This window comes from Crassostrea angulata, chromosome 2 (assembly GCF_025612915.1).
Source record: "Crassostrea angulata isolate pt1a10 chromosome 2, ASM2561291v2, whole genome shotgun sequence".
NCBI classification, from domain to species: Eukaryota; Metazoa; Mollusca; class Bivalvia; order Ostreida; family Ostreidae; genus Magallana; species Magallana angulata.
Window position 1 is genome coordinate 64,589,567 of NC_069112.1, and position 14,505 is coordinate 64,604,071.

Genomic DNA, 14,505 nt, shown 5'->3' on the forward strand with positions numbered 1-14,505 from the left:
CAGATTGGTTAAAGCTCTCGGCTTTATTCTTCAAATCATAGAAACAAGATACAACAGAATAGGTTTCGCTTTTGATCGCACGGTCCTGATCAATAACACGTCTAATTGTCAGAAAAATAAGTACATAAAAAGGTGGACATGTTTGAGTTTTAGGGAATCTTAAAAACAAAATATCAATTTAGTTGATAAGTTTTCTGATTTTTTACACCTATGTATATATACTTTTATGGTGGGACAAGGTCAATATGAGACATAACACCAATGTTCTATCGCCACCGCTATATCCAGCTTGTCAACCTCCTCTCCAACAGATAATTCATATTTTTAAGACTATACGGTGTGAAGCAATTTTTTGTTCATACATTCAACAGGCTGTCGGGGAAAATAAGGGCGAAATGGAAAGATGGTGTTTATTATAAAGCAGAAGTCAGATGCATTAAGACAAATGCAATTTGAGTATTACATTATTTTACAGTGTAACACTTTGTTTAAAATCTGCCTTTGCATACTTATTGTGTAATACTTCATTTCCGTTTATATAGGCATTCCGGCCTTGTTATTATGCAAAAACCACTAGTAACATGGAATTTTAAGGAGATAATTACTTTATTTTTATAATTTTAGGTTTAACTGTATTGTTTGAGGATGGCATTGTTTAACTATGCTAAAGAGGCGAGTACAGCTATTGAAATCGTAAAAGAAGGGGCACCAGAAAGAAAGTAGTTACAACGTATCATCCTTTTATTAAGACAGTTTTATTGATCAACCAAATCGTAGAATTATAAGCAAGATGCATAGCTTGGTTTGAGTAAGGTTTTTGTTCACACGAGATTATTACCACATTCAACTTAAGATTTTTAAACTTGGTATTTCCTATTTAGCATATCTGCATTTAAAATGTAAACGAACTAAAGCACGACCTCAGCATACAGTAGCATTGTGCACAAAGCTACGTATCTTGCTTATAACTCGAAGCTTGACTATAAGGCTAGTAAATAGGAATGTGTAAACAATTAAAACAAGAGCAAAATGCACTAAACAAAGAAAATAACACAATTTATTGTTCATGATATATATACATTTCTACCCGCGATACTTTTTTCGTTTAGATTGAAATTGCTGAGCATCTAAATAAATAATGTTGCATTAATCAACCATTACGTAGAGATCGTACCAAATTATAATGTACCAACATAAGGAATAGTATTTTATAATATGTTGTTAGTGCATCACATTTTGCGCAGGTACATGTAAACAATCATCTTGGCATAAGAAGAAAGAAGGCACAGTTAAATAAATGTTACTGGTGAATTATGAGATAGAAGACCCATTAAGATGCCACTCCTGTATGTTTATAAACAATGCGAATTTTTATTAGAAAAATCTGAAGACATATAAAGTACATTTGAAAAATTAAATGGTTTTTTAAGAACTGTGTAGATGCTTAGTTTAGATTCTTGCCTTCAGTTTACATTTTAAGCTTAGTTAAACCGACAGTTAAGTCAGTTTTTCTGATCACCTGTTGTCCGTCAGTTATTTATTCGTCAGTATGTGAACTTTCCATATTTCTTTTTACATCTTCTCATGTTGTCCGCAACCTAATTCGTTCTATGGTAAATCAAAGATGCAATAACTGGAGATGTTCTATTTTTTCTTCTTTAGAGGTACAGTCCAAACTTGACTTTTAATGGCAAAGTTTTTTGATAGTAAAAAGAAAATGTCCAGCACAAGATTGGGTGGAGTAACTACATGTAAATCTCCAGGGAAAGAGGTAAGAATTAGGCATCATTGAATCCAAGTTAAATGAGTGCAATTATTTGTCTTTATGTGATCAGATATTTACAAAAGGCTGTAAGTGCAGTACGTAAAAAAATGTAATGCACACCAGACATGCCATTGGTGTATATTTATCTTTAGGTCAGTATTGATAAATAGTTGATCAGAGTTGAATCCCAAATTAAGAAATCTTACTCTTCCATAGAACATTTTTGCAAGGGCTGGATTAAATATAAAGTCTGATTTCATGGATGAAGGCCTCCGTGTTTAACTATTTAGTAATCATAGCATATTTTATTTTCATGTATACTGTGTATGATTTTACTATATAAAGGGATATTTTTTTTGAATTACCTGGTTATTGAAATGCAATAACTACTCTAAACTGTTAAATAAATTAACAGATTTGGGAAGTCCGTTTATCGACAACCGTGGAAAGCGACTGTAGAGGGTGATAAATGGCAGCTCGTCATTATTACTGGAGGTGAAATCTTCTGCTATATCAGAGTGGATGGCTCTCAAGTGCAATGTTCAAGACACAGATACAGGTACCTATGGAATCGATGGTCTTTAAAGAACAAACATTCATCTAACTGGAAGATAAGACAAGCGTAGAAGTTTTAAAGAGCCTCTCTAAGGGAAAGATGAAACACTTTTTTGTGCAATTGCTCATGGGCCACATCGCTCACCTGAGGAACAATAGGTATAATAAAATCAGCTGAATGGAGTCATAATTAATACAAACTATTTGGACAATGTACAATAATACATGTAGATCCTGTATAAATAAAATCCATTTTTCCCCTGGATATTCTTATGTTTATAATCATTAGTCCCTTTTCTAACAGGATGATTTTATAGTCATATCATATGTTGAGTATAGCAGTTCTCAAAAAGATCCTTAACAATTGTTTATATATGGGATATAAACCTACATCAAACTCTGAAACTTCTTGTAAAGCCAAAGAATTGTCCTGGGGGGAAATTCTTAACAATTATAAGGAATCATCTGGCTGATTAGTTTCTAAGAAGAAGATTTTTAAAGATTTACTCAATATATTCCTATGTTTAATTTCAACCCCCATTGTGGCCCCACCCTACCCCGGGGGTCATGATTTTCACCACTTTGAATCTACACTACCTGAGGATGCTTCCACACAAGTTTCAGCTTTCCTGGCTGATTAGTTTCTGACAAGAAGATTTTTAAAGATTTACTCTATATATTCATGTGTTAAACTTCGACCCCCCATTGTGGCGCCACCCTACCCCCGGGGGTCATGATTTTCACAACTTTGTATCTACTGTACCTGAGGATGCTTCCACACAAGTTTCAGCTTTCCTGATCTTATGGTTCATGAGTAGAAGATTTTTTAAGATTTACTCTGTATATTCCTATGTAAAAGTTTGACCCCCAATTGTGGCCCCATCCTACCCCCGGGGGTCATGATTTTCACAACTTTGAATTTACATTACCTGAGGATGCTTCCACACAAGTGTCAGCTTTCCTGGCTGATTAGTTTCAGAGAAGAAGATTTTTAAAGATTTATTCAATATATTCATGTGTTAAACTTCCACCCCCAATTGTGGCCCCATCCTACCCCCCGGGGTCATGATTTTCACAACTTTGTATCTACACTACCTGAGGATGCTTCCATACAAGTTTCAGCTTTCCTGGCTGATTAGTTTCTGAGAAGAAGATTTTTAAAGATTTACTCTATATATTCCTATGTTAAACTTCAACCCCCAATTGTGGCCCCACCCTACCCCCAGGGGTCATGATTTTCACTAATGTGAATCTACACTACCTGAGGATGCTTTCACATAAGTTTCAGCTTTCCTGGTCTTATGGTTCATAAGAAGAAGATTTTTAAAAATTTCTCGAAAATTTTCATAAATTCCTTATTATCTCCCTTTGCAAAAGGGCGTGGTTCTTAATTTTCACAACTTTGAATCCCCTTAGGCTAAGGATGCTTTGTGCCAAGTTTGGTTAAAATTGGCCCAGTGGTTCTTAAGAAGATGTTGAAATGTGAAAAGTTTACAGACAGACGGACGACAGACAAAATGTGATCAGAATAGCTCACTTGAGCTTTCAGCTCGGTGAGCTAAAAAAGGAAAGGTTAAATATATGAGAGTTGGTTGGTGGGTGTGGGCATTAATATATATTTCTGCAGTGTGTGATATTACATATGATACTGGAGGGATCTGCATGAAAGGAAACCTGAAAGAAGACCATCGAAACGGGTAAATTGATAATTTCCATTAAAGGAAGTGAACATGAAAAAAATAATTGTTGCTTAATAAATTATAAAAGCCTTTTGAAACTTAAAAATGAGGTCTGTTACCTATTTGTTTATTTCTATCAATTTAACACTGTCAGTGAAAGGTTTATGGAGGTAATCCATTATTCCCCAGCATGCATCTGTTCTCTGACGTAGATAAGCCACATTGCTGCTGGTGACTGGGTCAATGTTGGAACTAGGCCAGTGTTTATGTACAGAGTTGATAAAAGTTGAGGAGAAAAATTATGCCTTGATGTGAAGAAAAATTTTGTGTACTGTCATGAGAAGACAAGGATTTAGTACATATCTATAAATGAACCTCAGATAACTTTTTATGATTTGTACGGAAAATGAATATGGACAAATTAATTTGTGAAATATAAGACCATCACATTCCAGATGTTTGTACAGAGATGTGGCAGTCAGTGTTTAGATAAATAAAATGCTGTTTTTAGATTTCAATTTAAATTAATATAAAATTGTAATTCAATTTTCCATGTGGGGTTTCTTACCGTTACTTTTTATTTAAATGCCTTGGAAATTTTTCTGATTTGTTTTTTTTTTATACATAGATCTTGATGATATGTACGCCGGTTCTGTTTATGCTGTCAGAAGAATAACAGGACTAAGACACTTTTTAAAAATCAGGATGCTGTGCATTGCACCTTGTGTGCTCATTTATGTAGCACACATAATGTTCAAACTCATAAACAAGAAATTCCCGAGTGCAAGAAAAAATAGGTCACAATAACACTGATCCACGGACATTCTATTCTAGTTACATGTCACATTAACTGCTGGTGGGAATGCATCATTCTGAGATCCAAAATCTTCCTCCATAAACACTGTTTAAAATGACAACTCTTTACATTCCTTTCAAGTTTCCATTCACATTTTGATGATGGCATTTTATCCCTGTTACTACACGTGGATAAAAATGCAATGTGTCTCACTGACGGCAGCATCAGTGCTGCCCTCTCTTAGATGCTTAGAGATAACCCAGCAGGGAGGTAATGATTTTAACAATATGGCAGCGCTCATGGATTGCAAGAATTAGTTATTCTAAGTGGGATACCTTTTTACTGAGGAGATTTTAACAATATGGCAGCGCTCATGGATTGCAAGAATTAGTTATTCTAAGTGGGATACCTTTTTACTGAGGAAAGCTCTGTCTAAACGGTTTTCAGATATCATTATACACATCAAACAGACAAATGTGAGCCCTTGATAATTTTTTCATGTTCACTTCCTTTAAACCACATTTCTATGCAGCATTGCGTTTTATGCTTAAGAGATGTTATAATAAGAGGGAAGACATTCAGAGGCATATATGAAACTGTGAATGCATTATTTTAGAGCCTCTAAACCTTTGTCAGTTTTGATAACCATTTGTGATGTTTTGCTTTAACAGTTTATAATATTTTTGTAGTGCATATGGGCAATATATTCATTGGATCCATGGTCATCTCAGCGCTGGGTACAGAAAATGTATAGGGAATGGTATTCCAACAATAGTAAAGCTGTTGCAAGTATTTTTTGCCGAATCAAAAAAACTAAATTTGCTCTGGAATGAATTGAAGCCTTTCAACAGAGACAAAAATTTATATATTAACCATTTTATTCAGATTTTACTAAATACATCTCCGAAAACTGGACAACAATATATTGTTGCAATGCGAAATTTATATACCCCGACACCAGGCTTACATCGGGTTCACCTCTTCATGATTTTGCAGTCAATGTCCAGAAGGGAGTAACTTTAGAAATTCTGAATTCAATTTCAGTGTATTTATTGACTCTACTACAACTTTTTTATGGATTTCTTTTAGTATATAGAGAAGAATTTAATTTATATTACCCCACTTCTCATGCATAATGTATCTAACAATAATCGTGCAAGTTTCTATTCATGAGAAGAGGAAGATGGCGTCAATGATGTGACTCAAGCAGTATCTACCACCTACTGTAACACATTAGGAATAGGACCCACAGAGAAAATAGTCCAGAGAGCGGTAAAATCTATGTAAGTAAATTCACGCATTAAACGTTCAAAGATTGGTCTTTCTGTAGAAAATTGATTATAAAGCCCCTCGACACGCAGATTTTATGTAACTAAATATAAAATGATAAATCTCAAAATAAATTAATGTAAACCTATTATTACTTACTAGTATGGTAAATTATTTTGTAAAAAGGGTCGTTTTAATTCTTTGAATAAAATAATCACTTTTTTACGTCTACGTCTAATGCGGAATATGCAAACTCTTAACATAAAGTCTATCAAAACAAGTTGCATTGAAAAAAACCCTGCATAATTCCAGATATAAGATATTCATTTTGACATCACTGAATTCATAATGGAGATGTTGTTTCATAGAAAATTAATAGAATTGTTGAAGGAAAAAAAAATCGGAAGCCAACGAGTAATAGGAAAAAAGGAGTACTTTGACAAAATTCTACTATGTTTCTAGCGCTTATAACTTCTGACGGCCTAAAATACAATTGTGCAAATTTCTAAACGTTTGACCGAATTAGAAAATGCAAGATGTCGCAGGATACAAAAGACACTTCATCATTTTACATCAATGAGAAAACAAGTGAAAACCTGTCAATGTGACAGCAAACCAGGTTTTCTTTTATGTGAACTTTATCCATAATCCATGTCAACCCATATCCAGTAAAATGGTGTACCCCGATATGCAATATTTTGCCAAAAAGTGACTAAGTTCAAAAGCTGGTATTTTTTTCATAAATTATCAGAAATCAAAATCCTAGCAATATGCATACCTCTGATATATGTACAATTGATCTGCAAAAGAACAACTTCCTATCTTGAAAACTGTAGGAGGAGTTATCCGTACAATGAGGGTACCCTATATGCAATACTGTAGTTTCATCAATATTCGCTGAATACCAATTTTCGTGGATTTGGTTGTTAAGTTTATCCATGAAATTAAATGTTCATTGAAATGCAATTTCTACTATCCATTTGTATTGATGGGGTCATTGGCAACGAAATTACGTATCCTCGAAACTGTGATTTTCACTTTATCCACGAAAATTGATACCCTTGAATATTAATGAAACCACAGTATTTCGCCAAATAATGACCAAGTTCAAAAGCTGGTATTTTTTTCATAAACTATCGGAAATCAAAATCCTAGCAATATGCACACCTCTGATATATTTCCAATTGATCTGCAAAACAACAACATCCTATCTTGAAAACTGTAGGAGGAGTTATCCGTACAATGAGGGTACCCTATATGCAATATTTTGCCAAAAAGTGACTAAGTTCAAAAGCTGGTATTTTTTAAATAAATTATCGGAAATCAAAATCCTAGCAATATGCACACCTCTGATATATGTACAATTGATCTGCAAAACTTTGAAAACTGTAGGAAGAGTTATCCGTAAAATGAGGGTACCCTTTTTGCAGCCGCCCGCCCACCATTTTAATAACCGGATTTTTCCTTCGGAAAACCCGGTTAAAAAAGGTAGGTGTTTTATGATTTAAAAAATATCAGGATAGCGTAAATCATTGATAAACGAGAGGACAGAAAGTATGTGTTGGATATAATTAATCGAAGAAGTATCGGTAGTTTATTTTTAAACCGAAGTGGTTTTCGTCTTACTGTTTTTGTCGCTTCCAGGAGAAAAGTTCATGACATAGCTTTAGTTAAACATGATGACATAACAAAGAAAATAGAAAGCATTTCTTGTGAAGGGGGTTATGTCCTTAATACCTATACCCGTGGAATTGAAAGATAACAAGGAATGTAAGTATGTCAAAGCTAATTATATAGCTACACCTATGTGTTTTTCATGTGCATGCAGGACCCTTACTATTGCCTGGATCTCATCAAAGGTTTATTTAATTATTTATTAGTAACCATGGAATAGAGTGCTCTGGTTAAAAGGCGAGGAGGAGGGCGTAATACCGACTTGCTGAGTAAAAAACAAAAGAGTAATGTGGCTATCAGGAGCAAATGTCATGAAAGCCATGGATAAGATGAAACTGCCAGAGGAACACTGGCTCAAGTTTGACCTATGGAAAATTAAGAGATGGGCGTTAACATGCACACCGCTTGTAACTTGTGGCATTAGCCAACAAGTCGGTGGTTTTACATTGAAAGATATAAGGGACCGATGAGACAGCTAATTTTGTGCTGCAGGCAATTTTTATGTTGGACAAGGAGGGCCATGTACTATAGACATCATTCTATTAGTTAGCATCGGGTTGCAGTAACTGATCACATGACTTCCAATTTCTTCCTTTTCAACATTTGGTAGGGCAAGTTTGACCAATTCCAATGGAATGGTGAGTATGGTTTCATCTTTCAATAGGAATGTCATGCTATCTCCATCAACAGTCAGACACAACCTGTTTTACTCTCACTTAGAGGAAGGCAGTGTTAATGGAGAAGCAGTAGAGGCGGAGCCATACGTGTCGGTGCCCTATTTGATGAGGGAGGTGGTAGCGTAGCTGAAAGCAGGACCGAAGGTACACCACCTGCAGTACCCGATCATCAGCAGGACCAACTTGAGAGATCCTCTTCCGAGCTGAGTGATTGGGAGCGGTCCCAACTTGCTAGTCTACTTACCCAACACCATCTGCATCTTCTGACTTGAGTAGTTCTTCGAACCCATTACTAAACTTCTCATCAATAACATCAAATTCTTCGCACAGATTAGATAACATTGTACCATGTGGGAGAGGTTTAAGAACAGAGCATCAAAGGCCTTCAGTCCTTTGCAGACCAACTCGAAAGAGATTAAAATTTCTGGAGGACTGAGGCTACCAGATTAAAAGCTGAGCTAGGTTAATTTCTACGATTCTTTTTATATTTTAGTGCTGCTATCCTGAAAGTTGGCAATGATAGGTTAGGATAGGATGCATGATGCACGATACATGATAGAAATATTAAAGTTAAGTTCTATCTTATCCAATCCTATCCTGCAGCCAATCAGATTCGAGTATAAATTTCAGAGTTATTTTGCGAAACGAAAATTGGCTTAACAATGTATTTTCAATGTCAATTTAATACGTTTTACAAGTTAAACCATTTAAGAATAATTATTATATCAAGAACGCGGTGCATAACATTGATTACATTATTTCACCAATCTACAAAATTTTACATATTGTCTAAAGGGGGGTCCTCTAAAATAAATATTCACCATCTTCACAACACACAGTTACACAATATGTAAAGATTAGTTAAAAATTTTATAGAGCATACACAGATTCTAACAAACTATTGCAATTAAGGAAGGCCGGTGCATTGTGAAACCATACCTTTCGGGGCCATCCGGAGCAGAATTCAGGCTGCAATTGATCCGTGACCTGGAACCTGGCCACCGAGAAATTGCGAGGGCTTGCCACAAGGATGGGGCTCAAGTGCGGCATGTGTCCCTTCATGTTTAAGAAACTCAACCTATTCACGGAAGTAGTGAACGGTGCACCTGGTAGAAAACCAGGATCTCTAAATTACTCCCTTCAGGTCGTGATGAGCCAACATCCCTTGACAATGATCGAATGAGGAAAATGTCACAGTGTGACATTCATTCTTTCGGACTATTTTTAATTATTGTGTAAATTAACTTTTTCGGACTTTGTGTTAATTGCTACAAAAACTTTTCATCTATTTTGACAACTGTTTTGTAAACGTTATAAATTCCGCGCAGCATTAATCCCACCTGAGGCACAATCAGTGATGGACAGCTAATCTTTTAATTGTTTATGTTTATTGACACTTAAGTTTCTTTCATCTTATTAATCCTTTTATGTACATGCTGCTAAAATGTCCCGAGTTACTCAATAGCTGTCTGATAATTGATTTACTTACATTTCTACTTATTATGTTAATCCTTTATTGTGTTATTCCATTGTTCATTATATATTATTCGGAATTGTAAAATATAGTCAGTTGGAATCAGACCTTCGGTGCTGATGCATACCCAAACTCGCGTAAAAGTATATTTCATGTCAAGTCTATATTAAAGTCTGAAAACTAAAACGCGTTTTGGCTTGTCTGAGGTTTTATGAGACTGGGTCCAACAACAAGAGAAAAAGCTCACGGTTGGCCCAGTAGTAGTACTGCACGGGAGAGAGCGCCCCGTAATATTAAGGGGGTAGTGTGACGATGCACATTTTGTTTTTTATATATTTTACGTAATAATTACTTATAGTCTATAATATTTCTTAAATGTTTTAATTAATATATATTTTACAATTTAAGATTTAAGGTACGTGAAAGTTAAGAATTTCTGGGCTAAAGAAATATTAAGAAGAAAGCGTCGTGCTAGATAAATAATTTACACGTAGCCTTTTTGTTCGGATCTAAAAAGTTAGTAACAATTTATTTAGGAATAAATCATTCTCACATATCGGCAATTATCAAATGTTCAAGTTAATAAGTAATGGAAACAAAAGTCGGTCTATCTATTCATCTGTCAGCAAGTAGGTATTTGAGTTAATTTTACTATCACTTTAGGATTAACGCATAACAATAGATGCCAAGGATAGTGAGAAAGTCTTCCGCTAATTGAATAAAAATTTAGGTAAAAGGGGACGCTAACCTCGCGAGGCTCCCCAAAGGAAATTCAATAAAGTCATTATAATAATTTGTTAATTACACTGTAGTTACCCCCTTTGAGTGACCTAACTGAGGACAGGTCGAGGATTAAGTTTATTCCCCCGTCTCCATCTCGTCACTTACGCTTGGGACACAGAGGAATAAACATCATATGTACATTGAATCCTCGACCTTGTCTTTATTCAGGTCAGTATTTTTATGTTTTATAAGTTAGTTTTGTTTTATATGAATTATAAGTATTTTATTAATCAAGTTGTTAAAAATTAAGTTAAAGTGATAGCTTTAATTTAACATTAAGAAATTATTAAAAGTTCCATATCATTTTTAGCTTGGGTGAAAAGATAATTTTAAACAAAATTTTGTACAGTTCATCCGATTCATATTCACTTACTTTAATGATAGTTTAATATTAATTTAGATATTGGGTCAGTATTTGAAAATTTGTTTAGTCAATATTTTTACTTTAAAATTATAATACTGTCAATCAACGCTTGGGAATTTGATTTTAAATATGGCCGCCACTCGTTTAATGGCGGACCGGTGATGTTATACTAATGTTTATTTCAATCATATTCTTTTAATAATGTTCAATTTAAATTTAATTGTCAATATTTTGTAATTATTATTCAATTTTATATACTGTGTCACTTACGCTTGGGACACAGAGGAATAAACATCATATGTACATTGAATCCTCGACCTTGTCTTTATTCAGGTCTATAAGGTTTTTAACCAATACGTCCTGGTGTAAGGTTTCATCACACAGCGAGTTCCCCTTTACGAGAAGAACTTCGTAAAACATGCCAATATATGTCGATAGAAATATTGTTGAAATATGTTTTTGAAACAACACGAAGATATACCAATGCATGAACTATCTGGAAAATAAGAACCAAAATAACGGTACTCTAAAACAACTGAGTTATGAAAAATGTTCATTTTCTTCTTAAAAACCTTCCGCCACAAAATATAGTCCCTGACTACAATCTCTAAATATGGAATTTTTCCTACACTTTTTTATTCAATATAGTTTATTTGTAAAAAAGAAATTTACAAGTAGAATTCATATATGACACAGAATTTCCAGACTACAGGTGACACAATATGGCTACCCAAAATCAGAGGATCGAACCTCTTTAAATTAATGTGAACATATATATATTTCCAGGCATCAATTTCCTTGGCTGAGTTAACGGGGCAAAGTGGTCAAGTTCCCTACACAAAAAGTCTCAAAGTTAAGATGATTTTCAAGGAGAATGAGTTTGCATACAAAAATGACAAAGACGAAGATAGGGTTCTCATAAACTGCGCAGCTGCTGATTCATCCAAGGCAGTCAAATGTACAGTATATGACAGTGCAAAATTTCCAAGGTTTAAAGCAGGCCAGAGTTTGATACTAAGAAATATTATCAAAAAGCCAGATACCGTGGTTGTAATCACAAACACCAAGGTTTTCCCGACTGCCGCAGTTGCGGTGCCTGAGCATAATGACTCTCAGGCTCGCCACATCCTGAACCCCCCCCCCCCCCCCCAGCACCCACAAAACCTGTGTCTGAAGCTTTAAAGACCCCTCCAAAAGTTAGAGTGTCGGTCAAAGGAAGAATTGTTCAGGCAAGATCTATAGAATATCATTATGCCCATCTTCGAAGAAGGGAGGTCATATTGCTTTGCTGCTGTCTGTCGGTCGGTCGGTCCACCAACAGTTTCCGTTCATTTTCTTCGCAGAGGATGAACATATTGAAATGAAATTTGGTATACAGGTTTATCATGATAATATCCAGGTCAAGTTCGATATTGGGTACGATCGAGCGATTTTCGACAGAGTTATGTCTTTCAACAATCTGTTTATGCTGCTTTTCTTCTGCATTTCTACAATCCATTTAAACGGATAAATTCATGACGGAAGTTCCGTGAGTTTTAATAGCATCAATTAACAAGTTTGATGTGCTATGACAGTGATCCATGATGCAATGTCCCTTGGGGTTTTTTGTAGAATTCTCGACAAACCTCTCACCACATATTCTTTTCACTCTCATCGCATTTGAGCCATGATCTACCCACCTGCCAATGCTTGTGGAAAGCACGATCTCTTGCTTCGTCTTCATACCTTTTTCTGTTTTCCGTTTTGCCCTTTCAATCAGTTTTGCGCGTTTTAAAAATACTCTCTGCAGTTAAATACGTAAGCATGGCAGATGTACACAATGACAAAGAGTAAGATTTAGGTAAATATGGTTACGCAATATAAAATATGTTCAAAATTTAGCTTAATGTTGAAATTAATAACTATATTGAACAAAGTTAGTGTAAAAACATAACTTTGAAATTATTTATTCTAATTTTTTTTTTATTCCGATTCAAAAATAATAAGTAATCGGAAATTTAAACAGAGACAAAATTTTTATCGTCACAACAGTTCATGGACATGGAAGATTCCATCATCAATGCCCTGTAACAACCTGTGGAAGAATTTTTGGAAAAAAATATGCATTAACTCAACATTTGAAAACGGATCATTGCCGTCATTATGAAGATCCAGTATTTGTTTCTGTTACCAATGATCTATATTTAGATACTTCTGACGAAAATAAAAATGACTTTGAAGAATTTTAGGACAATCCCTATTCACCTGTAAGTGAAATACCCTTAGCATCTTTACAAGAAACAATGGACCGTCTTTATTCTGGGAACGAAAATTATATGAATTAAACGGAATATACCCTGAACCTAGAAAAAAGTGAAGAAAAATATACCCCGAACCTAGAAATTGATGAAGACGATGAATATATCCTGAACCTAGAATAGGATGAAGATACTCTCCACCAAGAAGAAGAAGGCGTGACGATTCAAAAGTGTAATGAAGTACAATCAGTTCATCAGATGTTCCTTATACTAGTGAAGTAGACACCCGTGAACTAATGCGTATCAATTTGACTTTAAAGAGATTTCAACATCCTTATGTGGACGGGCACCAATCGATAGAAAGAGAAACTGAAATAAGTTACAACGAAGGACTTGTACCTGAAGAAGTTGACTTTTCCACCGTAGCCGAAAACATTCTCAATGAAGTACCAGACCATATGAACAATTTAAAAATCGTTTCGTATCCGCAGAAAATATTTGTTAGTGATAGAAAGAGAAACTGAAATAAGTTACAACGAAGGACTTGTACCTGAAGAAGTTGACTTTTCCACTGTAGCCGAAAACATTCTCAATGAAGTACCAGACCATATGAAAAATTTAAAAATCGTTTCGTATCCGCAGAAAATATTTGTTAGTGATTTGGACATTCAAGTATTACGATTAATTGGATTATTATTTTGGACTTATTTTCGTGAATTGCCAGTGAAAACTGTTACTAGTCCTATGAACAGTAAAAGACATTATTTAACTATTGTATAATTGATGTTTTATTGTTTAATTCGTTTGTGAACTTCTTTAAATAGATTTTTATGTTAAATAGCATCATTTATTAGTAGTACTGAGATAAAAAATTAAGGTAGTGGGTAGATAATTTCATCGTTAATTCGTTAATTTGTGAGGTGTATATAATTACTGTTTAAGTAGTTTAGTGGAGTTTTTTTTTATTTCTAATAGTGTATTCTTGGTGGTAGTTTTTTGTAGTGGTAGTTTACAGTCATAAACTGAGGACAGTTTATTATTTATATTAAAATGAGGGGAAGGAATGATGAGGGGTAAATTTGAGTGCATTAGTAAATAGTGATTCATATAGAGTTACAGATTACTGTTCTTTATCAGGAAAACCTTGGATTGCTGATCAAGGATCCAAACAATCCAGGAAAGTTCGACTCTGTCTTTGTGGACAAGATTAGAGAAAGACAAGCGATCATTCT